At 41.8% G+C, this 16,529-nt stretch overlaps 1 long non-coding RNA gene across 1 annotated transcript; it reads right to left on the bottom strand.

Annotated features, from left to right (window-relative positions):
- Window positions 1-856: 856 nt before the first annotated feature.
- LOC122026097 lies at window positions 857-1,371 on the bottom strand. The gene is made up of 3 exons (XR_006124018.1): window positions 1,295-1,371; window positions 1,027-1,145; window positions 857-939 (listed from the first exon to the last, which is right to left on the bottom strand). It is a non-coding gene; the product is annotated as an uncharacterized LOC122026097 (long non-coding RNA).
- Window positions 1,372-16,529: the final 15,158 nt, after the last annotated feature.

Genomic DNA, 16,529 nt, shown 5'->3' with positions numbered 1-16,529 from the left:
TCTGTTGCTACACTAAATGCCGAGCAAACAGAGGCGGGCACGGCTACCATCTTGGGTCATATGACCAACGGAGCCAAACAGCAGAACCGCCACACACCTGCCTGATATACCACTACACCATGAGCGGGGGTGTGTGCAGTACATGTAACTGGCGATGGGCTCAACCATAGTGGAGCCGACAATCGCACAGCATGCAATCATGATGCATGTCACTATGCATAACAAAAACTGATCAACATAACCATATCCATATATACAAAATGGGTACTGTAAAAGCGATGGTCACATACCAAAATCTAGGGTACCCAGGTCAGATAGAATATCAAAACATATGTCCCGAACATAACAAGTATGGTATATCCTGATCAGCATAGAATAATCCATATATATATAATATGGGTACCACAGTATCAGTAGGTCAAATCCACGGATCTAGGGTATACAAGTCCTCTAAGGTATAACAACCTAGATCCTAAACATATCCCTCTTCCATAGCATGTGTACCAACAATATACACAGATCCAAGAATCAAGGTCTAGGCACACGAATCATATATGATATACAAATAGAGGTACACACGTCAGGTATGGTATAAAAACCTAGGTATCAGATAATCTAGATACACATGCCAAAAAAATAAAATCCAGAACCTAGTCCGAACCTCAGTAGGTATGGTATGCCACTTACTCTAGGAACCAAGGTACTCATGGCAATAATCCTGAAAAGTAAACATGGATACATAACAAACGGCCAACAGATCATGCTATGGGTATCAAACCGTGACATACCAAGGCAAACATGATCATTGCTTGCAGCTATAAAATACTATGCATATCCAATAGACAATATCATAAAGATAAGTCAAGAGGTACCCACCTTCATACGCATGTCGTATCAACCGTCCTCAACAAGTCCAAGAGATCGCATCCAACTCAAATCCTTCACATCAATTTAATCCAAGAACACATAAACTAAGTCTATAATCCATTAGATTAGACTACACATTTATCAATGCTAACCACTCACCAGAATTGATGGCTCCACCAATGACGTATAGCTGGTATAACTCTCTGCCAGCGTAGATGAAATCACTGTCCCTCCCAAATCTGAGGACTCTACAGTTGCCTTGCGACCGAAACATCCTCCTGTCGATAACAGTGGTCAACACTAAGAGAAATTACTGCCCAACCAAACCATAAACTCTAAATTAGCAATCCCACACCCAATCATCACAATACTGAGATGAGATGCACAAATCACAACTGAAATCCAGCAGTAAAATAATCTCACTTACCACTTTAACCACTGCTAGGGCACGGTACAACAAAACGGGACCACAGGAACGACTTGAATGCTCTGCTTCTGTCCACAACCCGAAGAAGAAGATCAGTGGTCGGAGAGAACTCCAATTCCAGTGACTGTCCTAGAGGAGAGCAGCAACCACGACCGGTAGTGAAGAATCAGAAGGGAAAAATGGGCTTGGTGGTGGCTGTCGGCATCGGAGTGGGGCGTCGGCTGAGGCTAGGGCAGAGGAGCGGCGGCGGCTGTGAACCCAACTAGGGAACGGTCCTCTCCTCCTTTGGCCGTCACCTAGGGCAGAGGTGCGGCGGTGCTCGGGTGGCTCGTAGCTAGGGCACAGGTAACGGTGCTAGCTTCCTGTGGCCGGTGATCTGCGCACGGCTCGGCGTGGATGAGGAGGAGAGGAAATTTGGCTCTGGGAGGAAGAACGAGAAGAGAAGAGGAGGAGAAAACCGCTCGGCCGGCGGTTAGGGCACCGAAGGAGAAGGTGCGCGGCGGCGTCGGGAAGAAGAAGGAAAGGGTGCGGGGTTTGCTCGGGTTCGGCGACAAAAGCAAAGGAAAAGAAATAAAGAAATAAAAAGGAAAAGGATATATCAATATAATCTTTTCCTCGCTTAAATCGGGTAGCCTAAACAGGCTTTTTCGGACCCCGTTCTTGTCCCTGTTAACTCGTCCATACGAGCTCCGAAAAATTCCCGAAAAATTTCCAAAAATTTCAGAAAATTCCCTTATTAATATTCGCCTATTCTCGGTATTTTACATTCTCCCCCACTAATAGAAATTTGGTCCCCAAATTTCGTTATCTACCATCAGCAAGTACTAACAACAGATATATAGTATAAATGCTGAATGATAAACTAAATCACACACCTCAAGTGAAAAGATGGGGATATCGAGCTCGGATAATATCCTCGAGCTCCCAAGTAACCTCCTCGTCCAAATGATACTGTCATCCGACTTTAACCAGTCGGATAGTCTTGTTCCGCAACTGACACTCTTTCTGGTCGAGAATCCATACCGGAACCTCCTCATAGGTGACGTCAGGCTGAATAGAAATTAAGATATTTGTCTGCACATGTGTCGGGTCGAGTAGGTATCTGCTAAACATAGACATGTAGAACACATCGTACACGCCTACCAAGGATGGTGGTAGTGCTAACCAATAAGCTACCGCTCCAATCCTCTCCAAGATCTGAAAAGGACCAATATATCGCGGAGCTGGCTTACCTCTGAGGTCAAATCTCTTCACCCCTTTCGTGGGTGGAACTCGCAGAAATACATGGTCGCCAATAAAGAACTCTAGGGTCTGCGTCTCCGATCAACATAACCCTTCTGACAATCCTGCGACTCTGGCATCCTCCGTCTGATAGTACGGACCAACTCTGCCTCACACTGATCTCTGTAAGGTCCCAACAACTGGGCCTCCCCAACCTCATCCCAGAGGGTGGGTGTCCGACAAGGTTTACCTTACAACGCTTCAAACGGTGTCATCTGGATAGCCAAATGCAAACCGCTGTAGTAGGCGAACTCTACCAATGACAAGTGGTCCTCCCAACTGCCTCGAAAATCCAATACACATGACCTCAACAAGTCCTCTAAAGTCTGAATGGTCCGCTCCGACTGTCCATCTGTCTACGGATGGAAAACTGTACTGTAACAGAGCTCAGTGCCTAAAGGCTGCTGTAGGCTCTGCCAGAAACGAGACGTGAAACAGGGGCCTCTATCCGAAATAATAGTCAACGGGACACCATGTGATCTGATGATCTCCCGGCAAAACAGATCTACCAATCGATCCAGGAAATCAGTCTTCCGGATCGCTAAAAAGTGCGCGGATTTGGTTAATTGATCAACGATTACCCAAATCGCGTCTTGGTCTCGTCATGTCCTTGACAAACTCACCACAAAGTCCTTAGTAATATGTTCTCATTTCCACTCAAGAATAGAAATCTAATGAAATAAGCCGGCAGATCTCTAATGCTCGGCTTTCACTTGCTGATAGACGAGACATCTAGCTACAAAATCTGCGATGTCTTCCTTCATGTCGTTCCACCAATAGAAACACCTCAAATCTTGGTACACGCGGGTACCGCCTGGGTGGACAGCAAATCATGAGCGATGAGCCTCCGGAAGTAACTCTTATAAGACCGGATGAGACTGAGGTACGCATAATCTACCTCGGTAATATATAATACCCACATCAACGCGGGTGAACTCTGTTTGCTGCCCAGAACCTAGCTGGTTGCCAATGAACTGTAAATACTGATCACCAGCCTGGGCCTCTCGGATCCTCGTCCTGATCGACGATTGAGCAACCATGGTAACAAGAATACCCTGCTCTATCTGTAGCCACAACTCGGTGGCAAGCCAAAGTCACTCTAGACTTCCGGCTAAGTGCATCGGCAACCACATTAGCTCTCCCCGGGTGATAGCTAATGGTATAATCATAATCCTTCAGGAAGTTCATCCATCCCCCTGTCGGAGATTAAGTTCCTTATAAGTAACCAGATATTTGAGACTCTTATGGTCAGTGAGAATCTCAAATGTAACGCCATATAAAACAATGTCGCCAAATCTTCATGGCAAAAATAATGGCGACTTGCTCCAGATCATGTACAAGGTAGTTCTTCTCATGCTCCTTCAACCGACGAGAAGCATAGGAGACTACTCTATCGTGCTGCATCAGAACAGCGCTCAAACCCTGAATAGATGCGTCGGTGTAGAGGACATATCCGTCCTCTCCAGAAGGTAAACCCAAAATCGGAGCCGACACTAGTCTCCGCTTCAGCTCCTAGAAGCTGGTCTTGCAATCCTCAGTCCAAGTGAACTTTACGCCTTTCCTGGTCAGGCATGTAAGTAGCATAGCAATCCGTGAGAAACCCTCAACGTATCTCCAGAAATATCGAGCCAAACAAAGGAAGTTGCGAGCCTCTTATATCAACTCCATCTACTACCAACGGTAACAACCTCGATCTCCTGTGGAATCACGGTATACTCCTACTGGTGACCGTGTGTCCAAATCATCATCACATAAGACAATCCAAATAAGCACTACTGATCATCACATATAGATGTTCTCGTCGAAACATCTCTAGATCTAAGCAAAGGTGGTGTACGTGACTCACCGCAGATCCGAAATAGATCACAACATCGTCAACAAAGACAATGGAAACCGATCCAAACATTCTAGGGATACCCAAATCATCGAGTCCATGATAACATCTAGGGCACCGCAAGCACTAATGGTAAAACCAAGACACATAATGTCCGTATCACAGACATTCCTAACAATAAGATCCCCAACAATAAACAGATCTAATCACCAAGGATATATAATCACCAAAGAATAGAACCTCCAGTGTGAGAGCAATGATCTATCACACGAAATACCACATATGTGGGAGCAACGCTCTACCATAAGAAATCCTCCATATGTGGGAGCAACGCTCCACCACAAATAATCCGAAAATGTATCTGCAATAGATATGGGAGCAATGCTCCGCTATAAGCAATCCGCAATAGGTGGGAGTAACGCTCCACCACAGACAATCCATAACATGTGTGGGAGCAACGCTCCACCACCAACAATACATAAGTGTCCAAGGCACCTAACTATCTAGCTAGAGACTGCACGAGATCTCTCTACCACAGATCACTGTGGTTAACCTAGGGTATCACAATCCAGTAATCAAATCAAATCCATAGTCAACTATATCATCATCCTAGTGGGTCGGTCACCCACTAATAGGAGAATTAGTTGACAGGGTAATACAACTAATGTCATAATATAGACATTTAACATTCTACATTCCACATAAGTAGACTCATCATGATGCTACCAACCATACACCTAACACACGTGCACACACAACATAAGTATGATCAGCATAATCCTCTAATTAGTGCACACCCAACATACTCACAATATAGGTGTAAATCACCGTAATATCTCCAACAATACATACCGAACCCGTATGCATATATCATCGTAGGTAAAATCAACAATACCCTCAAACAACACTCACCTGACATATATAAACATATGCCAAGAGTATAATCAACGTAATACTTCCAACAAGGCATACTAAAACCCAGGTGTTTTCACAAATCACACATAATCAACAAGATACCTCAGATACTACACCAAACACATATGTACATATCACAACACAGATTTAAATCAATAAGATACCTCCAATATGTTAATCAGACACGTACAGCTAACTAAATAGCTATAATCCACAAAGAACCTACAATAACCACATCGAGATGGGAATACCCACACTATCTGCAAATGAACTATCCATCATAGAATTCCTTCAACTCATAACAATCATATCTACACACCACATAAATATGCATAATCAACATTTTTTAAATCCAATCTACCACACAAACCCTACGCCACCTTCTAAGTTATCCTATTAGGTACATACAGTCTAAAATTAAAGTACTCATGGAATAGGCTACATCGATCCTCTATCGACTGACCAAATCATCAATAGTATATGGCTAATTCAATCCTTTCCCACGTTAGTATAAGCTAGGTACTCGATGTGCTCAAGATATCCAACTAAGCACGAATAACCCAAGATTCAAACATCTAGAAGTAAAGTAGGTCAATCCCCTACTGATCGGATCAACAAAACTAATCGGTCATCTACTAACTAATCAAGAATAAATAAAGCCTCTACAAGCATCTAAGGTAAATCGATCACGACTACCCAAGTCAACAAACATCAATCTATCTTCTACTGACCGATCTAACAAGAGTAAATCAATTATCTACGGATGAAATTAACTAAGAATAATTGGTATACTACTAGCTAGGTCAACATAAAGATATAGATACTATCCACTACCCAGCTAATAATAACAGAGGCTGGTATGTGCCTCAATTTGCTAATCAACAAGTAATAACAGAAGCTAAAAACTACTGGTGGTACGATATGAAAAATCACCAGAAACTGTAACCCTTAATCTCTATCAAGGTCGATCATCATCAGTGGCTATCCCATCACATATAATATGTGCTACCACAACCAGACAAATACTAATAAAGAATGCTAATACAGATGATAAACTGTAATATAGGGCATATACTAACAGAAAGGTAGGATAACAGTATATACCAACATACCTCCTATAGCTTGGAGATGTCCTGCTGCTGCCAGGTCCCAAAACCCGAAAAGTCACATCAAGAAGACCAAAACACAAAATCCGAAACACAGGGAAAATAAGACTCGTAAGCCGAGCTCTGATACCACTAAATTGATATCAGATAAATCTCGAAAATCCAAAACACATAGCAAGTATCGTATACCTGCTCTGATACCACTAAATTGTCACGCCCCGGAGGAGTCTCTGTCCGAAGAAATTTCGGCAGCATCGTGGACAATCTGAAACTTTCTACAAGCACTATATACCTCAGCCACATACTGGAATAATAACAATAAAGAAAACAAACACCACGATTAATATCAAATTCGACCTCTGGACACAACCTGTGATTAAAATAAAGCGACCCACTGTACTCAAAACAAAACACAAAGCGCTAGCCGGCTAGGCTTACACAACCAATAACAAATACAAAATACCACATAACAACATCAACACTCCAAAAATAAAACCAGATAGAGCTAAACAAACCGATACATAAAACAAACAAAACATACGTGAAACCGATAAGTCTTACGATGTGACGAGGGACCGTGAGACAGGATGCTCAAGCGACACCATAAATTACAGTACGAAAAGATAGTGTCAGCGGGGTGAGTTCAATAACTCGTGAATACCAATGGACATGAGTAGTAAGATATATCTAATAGACAACAAACATGGAATATAACTTCCTAATCATATATAGAAAATATGCAAAACGAAGGGGAAGCAGTACTTACCAGGAACTCCTATCCGGACAAAAGGGTCGTCAAACCGAAAGTCAATAATCCTGTATGCAGGTCAAAGGTATGCATCCAACCAAAATGCAGCAACCAAATGCAGCAAACACAATCACAATAATATAAATACATCAATGCATATGATGCTAATGATGCGTCCTGGTCACCCCTGACGCCAGTCAGTCCTCTCACACACAAATGGCGAGACCGAGTGGGTAGAGCTATGACAACCGTGCACTCTGTCGTCACTGCTCCTGATGAGTGACCGAGTGGACGGGATGCTGTCGGAGTACTCCTGTCCTGTGACCCCAAATCATAAATGGGAGAGCTCAATGCTCTCAACTCCCGGTACACGATGACGGGGAGGTATCTCTGCCGGCTACCACGCTGAGTCACCTGACCAACGGAGCTACGCTGCTACACTAAATGCCAGCGGAGCCAAACAGAGCGGAACTGACTGCCGGCTACCACGCTGGGTCATATGACCAACGGAGCCAAACAGTAGAACCGCCACACACCTGCCTGATATACCACTACACCATGAGCGGGGGTGTGTGCAGTACATGTAACTGGCGATGGGCTCAACCATAGTGGAGCCGACAATCACACAGCATACAATCATGATGCATGTCACTATGCATAACAAAAACTGATCAACATAACCATATCCATATATACAAAATGGGTACTGTAAAAGCGATGGTCACATACCAAAATCTAGGGTACCCAGGTCAGATAGAATATCAAAACATATGTCCCGAACATAACAAGTATGGTATATCCTGATCAGCATAGAATAATCCATATATATATAATATGGGTACCACAGTATCAGTAGGTCAAATCCACGGATCTAGGGTATACAAGTCCTCTAAGGTATAACAACCTAGATCCTAAACATATCCCTCTTCCATAGCATGTGTACCAACAATATACACAGATCCAAGAATCAAGGTCTAGGCACACGAATCATATATGATATACAAATAGAGGTACACACGTCAGGTATGGTATAAAAACCTAGGTATCAGATAATCTAGATACACATGCCAAAAAAATAAAATCCAGAACCTAGTCCGAACCTCAGTAGGTATGGTATGCCACTTACTCTAGGAACCAAGGTACTCATGGCAATAATCCTGAAAAGTAAACATGGATACATAACAAACGGCCAACAGATCATGTTATGGGTATCAAACCGTGACATACCAAGGCAAACATGATCATTGCTTGCAGCTATAAAATACTATGCATATCCAATAGACAATATCATAAAGATAAGTCCAGAGGTACCCGCCTTCATACGCATGTCGTATCAACCGTCCTCAACAAGTCCAAGAGATCGCATCCAACTCAAATCCTTCACATCAATTTAATCCAAGAACACATAAACTAAGTCTATAATCCATTAGATTAGACTACACATTTATCAATGCTAACCACTCACCAGAATTGATGGCTCCACCAATGACGTATAGCTGGTATAACTCTCTGCCAGCGTAGATGAAATCACTATCCCTCCCAAATCTGAGGACTCTACAGTTGCCTTGCGACCGAAACATCCTCCTGTCGATAACAGTGGTCAACACTAAGAGAAATTACTGCCCAACCAAACCATAAACTCTAAATTAGCTATCCCACACCCAATCATCACAATACTGAGATGAGATGCACAAATCACAACTGAAATCCAGCAGTAAAATAATCTCCCTTACCACTTTAACCACTGCTAGGGCACGGTACAACAAAACGGGACCACAGGAACGACTTGATTGCTCTGCTTCTGTCCACGACCCGAAGAAGAAGATCAGTGGTCGGAGAGAACTCCAATTCCAGTGACTGTCCTAGAGGAGAGCAGCAACCACGACCGGTAGTGAAGAATCAGAAGGGAAAAATGGGCTTGGTGGTGGCTGTCGGCATCGGAGTGGGGCGTCGGCTGAGGCTAGGGCAGAGGAGCGGCGGCGGCTGTGAACCCAACTAGGGAACGGTCCTCTCCTCCTTTGGCCGTCACCTAGGGCAGAGGTGCGGCGGTGCTCGGGTGGCTCGCGGCTAGGGCACAGGTAACGGTGCTAGCTTCCTGTGGCCGGTGATCTGCGCACGGCTCGGCGTGGATGAGGAGGAGAGGAAATTTGGCTCTGGGAGGAAGAACGAGAAGAGAAGAGGAGGAGAAAATCGCTCGGCCGACGGTTAGGGCACCGAAGGAGAAGGTGCGCGGCGGCGTCGGGAAGAAGAAGGAAAGGGTGCGGGGTTTGCTCGGGTTCGGCGACAAAAGCAAAGGAAAAGAAATAAAGAAATAAAAAGGAAAAGGATATATCAATATAATCTTTTCCTCGCTTAAATCGGGTAGCCTAAACAGGCTTTTCCGGACCCCGTTCTTGTCCCCGTTAACTCGTCCATACGAGCTCCGAAAAATTCCCGAAAAATTTCCAAAAATTCCGGAAAATTCCCTTATTAATATTCGCCTATTCTCGGTATTTTACACTATCAAATAGTTTCATTAATGAGCATGATAATAAAATAATTTGAGTATGACCTAAGTAGAAGTCTTCCATGCTCAATGCGATAAGTGGCCGAAATTTTTCATGTTTTAATCTCTAAACTTAGTTAAGTCATCATCTAACTATATTCTCTATGCTTCCAGCTATGGGTACTTATCTACCACACACTTGGTTCATCCATCTCAAACTACACAAAGTCTCAAAGGAGTGCTCAAAATTAAGAAAAACATAGTAGTTATGTCTCTGATAACCTAACTCAGTCTCAAAGGGGTAACCTACTAGTTTCCACTCATGACAACTATTTTTATATTCCTTATTTAAATGATTTTATGGTTCTTTAAAGACGTAGAACTAACACAAATACAACTGTACACATATGCAAATATAGGGATATTAATTTTTTAAAATGAATTAACATTATTCGTCTATCCAATAACCAAAATGTAATAGGGAGATCACCATGGAAACACAAGTACTAATCAAGTTCTGTGAATCATGACTATTTTCAGAATTATCTATCATTAGAATTAGACAAAGTGAAAGAGATCCTAAAACTAGGTCATTACTCAAATTTTTAATAAAAGCACTGCTTACTTCAATCTACTATAGATAGAGAAAAGTATATCACCAAACATACTAGCATTATGAATCACGACCGCACAAGTTTAGAACAAGCTTGCTAGAACTTTTGCTATGAGAGCAAATCAGTAGTAAAGTAATGACTAATGCACTACATGCCATAGATGAATCTAAACTAAACTGAAATAAAACTAAATCAAAATTCATAAAATGCAATCAAATTGAAACAAATGCTAACAAACTGAAATAAACTATGACTAAACTAAAACAAAACAAGTATGTACATATGTACAACTCTCCTCTAGACATGGACTATTCATTGTCACAATGAAATTAATACGGAGGTGGAGGATGATATGTGGGAGGATGTTGTGATGGAGGATAATATGGTGGAGGGGGAAGATCATCCAGGTGTGGAGAACGTAGCCTAGGAGGGAATCTAGGCACTCATAGTAAGTTGCCAAGGTGCTCATGATACTGAAAAAGCATGGCAACCTGCTATCTAGTCATGTCCATGGAGCTTCTAAATTCCCTCATTCTATCTCGTTGATCATAGTAATTGATCCTGACTGGGAAGCTTGACAAAATGGAAAGTTGGGGAGAGAACTTACTATTGATGAAGAAGAGCACTTGAGAATTATGATCCGAGAAAACCAAAGCGGATCTGGAAGAATAAAGCCACCGAACACCCTCCTTATACGAAGACCCAAGGACGAAAGGAGGGATCCACTGAAGAACACCAAGATCTGGAGCTTCCCCGACTTCCTGCACACAAGAGACCAACTAACACTATTGTCAGTGACCTAAGACCGGGGTGGGAATCTCTGGCTAAGCCCTCCAACGCTCAAGTCAGTGATCTCTCTTAGTGTCGAAGAAAGAAGATGAACCGTGATTGAAATTAGGGTTTGTAATGGATAGTTGTGAGTGTGGTGAGCGTAAGCATACCTGGCCAACGGAGAGGATTCCCCTTTTTATATCACTTCATATAACCTCCGTAGTTATGAGGTAGACCCCGATTTGTTAGAGTTTGTTATGAGGTGACGTAAGCCATGTACTTGCAGAAAATAACTTTTAAGGAATCTTTTTTGTACCCCAGATGTATCTTCTTTACCGCCTAGTGCTTGTAGAAGAGTCTAGAAACATTCTTCCAGCCAAATTAGTAAACTTGTACAATAACATACTACAAATATCTTCATTAAGCTATTTATGAATATTCTTGAAATATTTGTTCTCGCCCTGTCTTATAAGCTATATGGAGATATATTTATTGTTCATACCTGCTTACCCTGTTTTTATTATGTTACAAACAGTTCGATCTTATACTATGATTTGTATCGAACGGAATTGAACCTAAGTTATGTCCGAGCGAGTTACTACTATTGTTCAACATACGTCCTAATCGTCTGATAATATACTAGATCTTGTAAGGCCTTGTATCTTTTCACATCCAGATATACTAATTTAGACAATCTTAAATTATCTATCTTAAATGCTTAACCCCTGCCGATATTGGCCTACTTTTCTTAAGGTATTATCCCGACCGATATTGATCTATCCTTCTCAAGGTATATCCCAGACGATATTAGCCTACTTTCTTAAGGTATATAGCGGACGATATTGGTCTATCCTTCTCAAGGTATATCCAAACCGATATTGATCTATCCTTCTCAAGGTATATCCTGAACGATATTAGCCTATTTTCTTAAGGTATATAGCGGACGATATTGGTCTATCCTTCTCAAGGTATATCCCGGCCGACATTAGCCTACTTTCTTAAGGTATATACCGGACGATATTGGTCTATCCTTCTCAAGGTATATCCCGACCGACATTAGACTACTTTCTTAAGGTATATACCTGACGATATTGGTCTGGTATATAATAAATAAAACCTAAAAATATACATAATTTTTGTAAGGGAATAGGTTGCTTAAACACGCAAACGCGTAGCAAAAAAACCTATTTCCTCCAGAAGATCCATGCGAAGGGAAACATAATCTTATACTAAGTTAGATCTAAAGACATGATAGAGTTATACCTTTGAAGCGTGCTCACGATCTCCCGACAACTCATATCACAGCACGATCAAGCGTTCGTGCCTCTACGGTATCCACACAAACAAGCATTGCCTTCGTTTGTCTCACAAACTCAACAAGATGGAGAAGGAAACACACAAGGTTGTGCTAGCAACCTCAAATATATTTTTTGGCCAAGCAAAGGAAGGAGGAAGAAGAAGATGCAAAGAGACTCTTCACCTTCTCAAGTGATGAAAATCTTATGAAAAATATCATCCAAATGATATTTATAACCATCCCATGGAATACCAAGAGTCTCCACCCTTTCATCTTCTAATCCAATGGCTCAAAATCAACCATTCAATCCAATGGTTGAATTTTGACCATTCAACTTCCTTACTGAACTCAAGTTCACCCAATGAGTCTAACCCATTGATTCCCATGCAATTCGACTCTATCCAACAATTGGATCTATTTGAGTCTAACTCAATGAGTCTAATTCGGATTATACTTAATCCAATGAGTGGGTTCATTCGAGTCTAACTCAATGATTAATCCAAAAAGCCTAATCATCTCATGATTAGCTCTTAGGGCTAATTACTAACAATCTCCCACTAGCACTAGTGTCAATCACCACTAAGATGACACCAACACTTTGAATTTACCCATTATTCTTAATATCCTTTGTATTTTAGTCAAACTAAAATACTCATCTCCATATCTACTTGTTCTTTGTGTGTGACCCTGTACGCTCTCATAACGTTGGCAATATATCCAAATCAACATTTACGATACATAAGCAATGAGTGGCATCTAGCAAGGCATCATTACTACCCAAGTGACAAGAAAGTCGTGATCCGACCTAACCTTTCCGTGGCTATCATGTTGTATGATTTGGTCCCTCTATCCTTGATATCTAGATTAATCAATGAGGCATAGACAGTGTCATCCTCTTATCAATCTTTGTGTTTCTTGATCTCCAAGTAGACACACTCAATCAAATAAGCTCAATATCTCATATTGACTCATTTGCGCATGGTCATGATTTCTTGTGTCCTACTAATCAAGGGGCCCACAGATATTGCTTCCATCATATGGAAGGGATAGATCTCATCTACATCACTCACATCCCTCCGCATAATTCATTGTATACCCAGTGATCGAATTTATAGTCCACCCTATTACGTGTGACGTTTGACGATACCAAAATATAAAACTCCTTATGTAGGGAACCGTAGTGACTTCAGGTCTAAGGACTATTTATACCAATAGTCACATGAGAATATTTATGACACTTATACGACGATCCATGAAACATTCTCATGACGGGTCATTCAGTATATATTCTCTAATATATACCCATGTGTCAACCTGATATCTCATATCCATGACTTGTGAGATCAAGTCATCCGTTGACCTACATGCTAGTCTTAACGCATTAATATTGTCCTTGTATATTAATGCTCGACTAGAAATAGTTAAGAGTAGTGTTCTCTATAATATCTCACTATCAATTCAACCAATTGATTATTGTAGATAAGAACCTACTACCCAATGATATTATTATATTTATTCAATCGGCACTGAACTGCAATAAATATAATAACCATAACCTTTGCCTTTTATTAATAGTGATATATGATACAAAATGAGTCATTTACAATCATCTCATAATTGGTAATAGAGCTAATACTAACAATCCACTAGCACTAGTGTCAATCATTGAGGTATCGAATACCCATTGATCTAGTGTGACCATCATGCTTTCCCTGTGCCAAAGCTTTGGTCAAAGGATCCGCAATGTTAGCATTGGTTGGGACTCTGCATATCCTTACATCGCCTCTATCGATGATCTCTTGAATGAGATGGAATCGCCTGAGTATGTGTTTGGATCTCTAATGAGAGCGAGATTCTTTAGCCTGTGCAATAGCCCCATTATTATCACAATAGAGGTCTATTGGGTTCGCTACACTAGGAACAACACCAAGCTCTGTAATGAACTTCCTAATCCAAACAGCCTCCTTTGTTGCAGCTAATGCAGCAATGTACTTAGCTTCTGTTGTAGAATCATCGACTGTGTCCTTTTTCGAACTCTTCCAGCTCACAGCACCACCATTTAAGCAAAATACATACCCTGATTGCGATCTGTAATCATCCTTATCAGTTTGGAAGCTAGCATCGGTGTAACCCTTTACAACGAGCTCTTCATCACCTCCAAATATCAAGAAATAATCTTGAGTTATTCTCAAGTACTTAAGAATATTCTTGACTACGGTCTAGTGACCTTCACCTGGATCTGACTAGTCTATGCTCGTCATGCTTAACGCATACGAGACATCTGGGCGAGTACAAAGCATGGCGTATATGATCGACCCTATAGCAGATGCATAAGGGATCTGATCCATGTAGTCCCATTCTACCTTAGAAGAGGGGCATTGAGTCTTCGAAAGACTCACACCATGTGACATAGGCAGGAATCCCTTCTTGGAATTCTCCATGGCAAAATGTTTAAGCACCATGTCAATGTACGTACTCTGGCTTAGGCTAAGCAATCTCTTAGATCTATCTCTATAGATCTTAAGATCTAAAATATAGGCTGCTTCACCTAAATCTTTCATTGAAAAACAATTTCTAAGTCAAGTCTTCACTGACTGAAGAGTAGGGATATCATTTCCAATGAGAAGTATGTCATCTACATACAATATGAGAAAGATAATTGTGCTCCCACTAACCTTCTTGTGGACACAAGGTTCATCTTTATTCTTAATGAAACCAAACATTTTGATCACATCATCGAATCGAAAATTCCAGCTTCTAGAAGCTTACTTCAATCCATAAATGGAAATTTGCAACTTACAAACCTTTCTAGCATGCTCTGGATCTACAAAACCCTCAGGTTGTGTCATATACACATCCTCGAGTAGATTTCCGTTAAGAAATACGGTTTTGACATCCATCTGCCAGATCTCATAATCATAGTAAGCAGTAATAGCAAGCATGATCCGAATGGACTTGAGCATCGCAACTGGTGAAAAGGTTTCATCATAGTCTATACCATGAATCTGCTTGAATCCTTTGGCCATCAATCTACCTTTATATGTATGCATACGTCCATCCATGTCAGTCTTCACCTTGAAGACCCACTTACACCCAATGGGTTTGATCCCTTCAGGTGGATTAACCAAAGTCCATACTTGGTTAGTGTACATGGATTCCATTTCGGATCTCATGGCCTCCAGCCATTTCTCAGAATCTGGGCTCTGTACAGCTTCTTGATAAGATGTAGGCTCATTGAGACCAATAAGCTCTACATCACCGTGGTCAGACAAGAGAAAAGAATGTCTCTCAGGTTGACGACGAATCCTATCAGATCTGCATAGAGCTTGTGCTACTTAAACAGGTTGTTGTTCCATAACATCTTGTGGTGCAACAAACTCCTGATCCACAACATCTTGTGGTACCTGTTCAATTTCTATCAAGGTGTCAGTGCTAGTATCTTGAACTTCTTCAAAATTGACTTCACTCCCACTAGTTTTTCTAGAAATAAATTCCCTTTCTAAAAATATACCTGTAAAATACCGAAAAATGACGAATAATAATAAGGAAATTTTCCGGAATTTTTAGAAATTTTTCGGGAATTTTTCGGAGCTCGTATGAACGAGTTTACGGGGATAAAAACAGGGCCCCGGGAAAGCCTGTTTAGGCTTCCCACTTGAGCAAGGAAATGTTTATTTTCTTAATTTCCTTTTCTATTTTCTTTTCTTTCTTTTATTTCTTCACTTCCTCGCCGAAACCGTGCGCGCCGAGTTCTTCTTCGTCGTGCCGAGTCGCCATCTCCTCCCGTGCCCTAACTGCCACTCGGTAATTCTCTACTTCCTCCTCGAGCCGATCTCCCCTCTTCTTCTTCCCTGGATTGCGCCACTTCTCCTCCATCCGGCTGTGCCCTAGTTCACCCTCTATCCTCACAGCGAATTTGCCCTAGCCGACTGCCACAATCTGATCGCTCACCGCTGGCCGAACCCTTCTTCTTCTTCCTTCCTCGCGTCTTCATCGCCGTGATCCGATCTCCCCTCTTCTTCTTCCCTGGATTGCGCCACTCCTCCTCCGTCCGGCTGTGCCCTAGTTCACCCTCTGCCCTCACGGCGAATTTGCCCTAGCCGACTGCCACAATTGATTCGCTCACCGCCGGCCGAACCCTTCTTCTTCTTCCTTCCTCACGTCTTCATCGTCGTCGGCGTTTG

This window comes from Zingiber officinale, chromosome 10A, assembly GCF_018446385.1.
Source record: "Zingiber officinale cultivar Zhangliang chromosome 10A, Zo_v1.1, whole genome shotgun sequence".
Taxonomy (NCBI): domain Eukaryota; kingdom Viridiplantae; phylum Streptophyta; class Magnoliopsida; order Zingiberales; family Zingiberaceae; genus Zingiber; species Zingiber officinale.
The sequence above is the reverse complement of the archived record's forward strand: the minus strand, read 5'-3'. Positions and strand labels throughout refer to the sequence as shown.